Genomic DNA, 3,210 nt, shown 5'->3' with positions numbered 1-3,210 from the left:
TTACAAACATAAAGGGATAAAGGCAAATTCTGACAAGAGCTCATGGTTTTCTCATTTCTGAGCAATGCCTCAAGGCCACAGACAAGGCTATTATCTGTTCCAGGCAGGCAACCAGTTTTTATTAAACATCTACTATGTTCCAGGCACTGTGCTAAGATCTAGGGATGCAAAGAAAAGCAAAAAGACATCCCCTGCTCTCAAGGAGCTCACAGACCAATGAGGAAAAATCATGCAAACATGTGCAAATAAGCTATATGATAAGACAGACAAATGACACAGGCAGGATAAATCAGGTGAGTCTCAAAGGGAAGGCACTAACCTTAAGGAGGCTAGGAAAGGTTTTTTGCAGAAGACAGAACATTAGCTAAGACCTGGGGAAAGTGAGAAAAGGTAGGAGGCAGAGATTAATAAGGAGAGGCATGGGAGACAGCCAGTGAAAATTCTTGGAGGCCCCTGTACCGGCCCACAAGCCCCAGCAGGAGAGGACACTGAGCATGGGCAGCCCCTCCGCTTCTCCCCGCCCCCCCGCTGGCATTTGGCGGGAAGAAGAGAGGTAGCTGGGCTAACGGGGTAGCCGTGCAGCCATGGCGGGGCGGCGTGGTGCCCTCATCGTGTTGGAGGGCGTGGATCGCGCTGGGAAGACTACCCAGTGCCGGAAGCTTGTGGCGGCCCTGCTGGAGTCCGGACGGCGGGCAGAGCTTCTCAGGTTCCCGGACAGATCCACAGAGATTGGCAAACTGCTGAGCTCTTACCTGGAGAGGAAGAACAACATGGAGGATCACACAGTGCATCTCCTTTTTTCTGCAAACCGATGGGAACAGGTACCATTAATTCAAGAAAAGTTAAGTCAAGGCATCACCCTGGTAGTAGACAGGTATGCCTTCTCCGGGGTAGCCTTTACCAGCGCAAAAGAGAATTTCTCAATAGACTGGTGTAAACAGCCTGATGTGGGGCTTCCCAAGCCAGATCTGATCATCTTCCTTCAGCTGAGCTCTCAGGAAGCAGCAAAACGGGGAGACTTTGGCATCGAGCGTTACGAAAACAACGCTTTCCAGGAGAAAGCCTTGCAGTGCTTCTACCAGCTGATGAAAGACAATTCTTTAAACTGGAAGACCATCAGTGCTTCTCAAAGCATAGAAGACTTACACAAGAAGATTTACTCCCTTTCTGAAGAGACCATTCAAATGGTCCAAGAGACACCTGTGGGAGAGCTATGGAAGTAGGGCCGGCTCGCCAGCTCTCTGCTCAGCAGGAAGAAGGGGGAGCACCTCAGCTCTGCCCACCCGAAGAAAATGCTGAAAAGGACAAAGCTGTTGGATGGCCATGAAGTATGTCAGGAGGCCTAACCTGGATTTATTTATCTGAGCTGGGGCACTGCAGCGCTCCTTGTGAGCCTCAGAATAAGGCATAAAGAAGATGGTGGACCAGAGTCACCTTTCAGGGCTGTGGACAGGAAATAGCTTTTTGCTGAGCCAGAAGAGTGATTTAGGATTTCTTCCCAGTTCTGGGATTAGAGAAAGCACTCATTCTCCTTCCTTTCTAGCCCTGTTTAGTTTCCTTTCCCAGCCTTGTTTTTAACTGGAATCATTAAAGTATTATTGAGATAAAAAAAAAAAAAAAAAAGAAAATTCTTGGAGGTAGACAATAGACTGTCTTCTTCAAGGAATTGCAAAGGTACCTTCTTTGACTTTCTTCAAGTCTTAGCTAAAGTTCTATCTTCTGCTGTGAACCTTTCCCAGGCCTCTCTAATCTTAGTGCCTTGACTCTGAGAGTCACCCAATTTATCTTGCCTGTCTCATTTATCCGTCTTACCATGAATATAGCTTATTTGTATATGTTTTCATGTCTTCCTCCTTGGACTGTGAACTCCTTGAGAACAGGGTCTGACTTTTGCTTTCCTTTGTATCCACAGTGCTTAGCATCCTGCCTGGTATGTAGTAGGTATTTAATAAATACTAACTGCCTACCTGGAAGAGAAATAGCCTAGTCTATGGCCCTGAGGCAATTCTGAGAAATGAGCAAAACATGGGCCCTTGTCAGAATTTGCCCTTCTCTCTTTCTGTGTTTGTAAGAAATGGCTTCTTTCCTTTTGTGGGCTTTGTTGCTCATACTCGCCCTGTCCCACACTCTAAAAGTGTGTTACTTGATATGAGTCAGGTTATTTGATGTTTTCATGTTACTTTAGAAAGAAATGAGCCTGAAAATGGATATTTTTCTAGCCTAAAGGTGTCCCATAATTATCATCTTATCCTAAACTGCCTCAAGTAAGAGCAAATGAAAGTGAATATGACATGTACTCAGTGTTGTTTCTCCTCAGTTCCACTTACCAGTTTTCAAGAGATGTAAGCGATATTAAAAGAAAGAATGGTATGTTTTAGTAGACTGAACATTTCACTTTTTTATATTTTATTTTGTTTTCTATTCCTGTTTTCTATGAAATCCTCTCCTAATATCCTCCATCAATGTTTAATCTTGCCTTGAGAGGTGATCCTGAGATCAACAAGATTATTTTGTTCTAAATACTGTGCACTAAAATCTGAAAATAATGTGGGTTACTGCAGTGGAAGAAATACTCCACACATGAACTCACAGCTTCTTTAAAGATTGGTTGACATATAAGTTGTTGTTCCCCTTTTCCTCGAAGAATTCTTGGATAAAGCATGAATTCAGCTTATAATTCTTGGTATCTTTTAGTACAAACCTATATTTACATTCCTTACAATGAAGTCCCATTTGGAGAGCAACACTTAGATGAGGAGAACTCCCATATTGACATATTCCAGCTAAATTGTTACTTTTCTCATTTATTTTGTAATGTTTTGTTTATAGCTAATGTGCATTATTGGGAGATGAAGGGAAGAGCCATTTTTGTTCCTTGAGAAGTTCAGGAGATTTGGGGGGTATCTGAGAGTTCCAAAGACCTGAGAAGGAGTAGAGGTAGTGAAGAAAGAGGATTTTTAGCTCTAGCAGGTACAGGGATGGGTTTATCAGAGCAAAAGGAAGCCTCAAGTAGAAGGGAGAGGGGAGAGGAGCTCAAATTGGGAATGTTGTTCTCTTTCTCACGCAGAGATTTTCTTTGTACTTTTTGTCTGGCAAATATTTTTTAAGAACATATGTTGATGAGGTTTGAAGTTTTGGGGAATATTTGTATTGAGGCTCTAGATTTCCTCTTGCAGAGCAAGACCAGCCCTGTCATCTCCTCAGAGCTCT

General features: G+C 43.4%; 1 pseudogene; it reads left to right on the top strand.

Moving 5' to 3' along the window:
* The first annotated feature begins 441 nt into the window (after positions 1 to 441).
* Positions 442 to 1,628, top strand: LOC140500421 (thymidylate kinase pseudogene; annotated as a pseudogene).
* Positions 1,629 to 3,210: the final 1,582 nt, after the last annotated feature.

The sequence above is a fragment of the Notamacropus eugenii genome, chromosome 4, assembly GCF_028372415.1.
Source record: "Notamacropus eugenii isolate mMacEug1 chromosome 4, mMacEug1.pri_v2, whole genome shotgun sequence".
In the NCBI taxonomy this organism is placed as follows: domain Eukaryota; kingdom Metazoa; phylum Chordata; class Mammalia; order Diprotodontia; family Macropodidae; genus Notamacropus; species Notamacropus eugenii.
The sequence above is the reverse complement of the archived record's forward strand: the minus strand, read 5'-3'. Positions and strand labels throughout refer to the sequence as shown.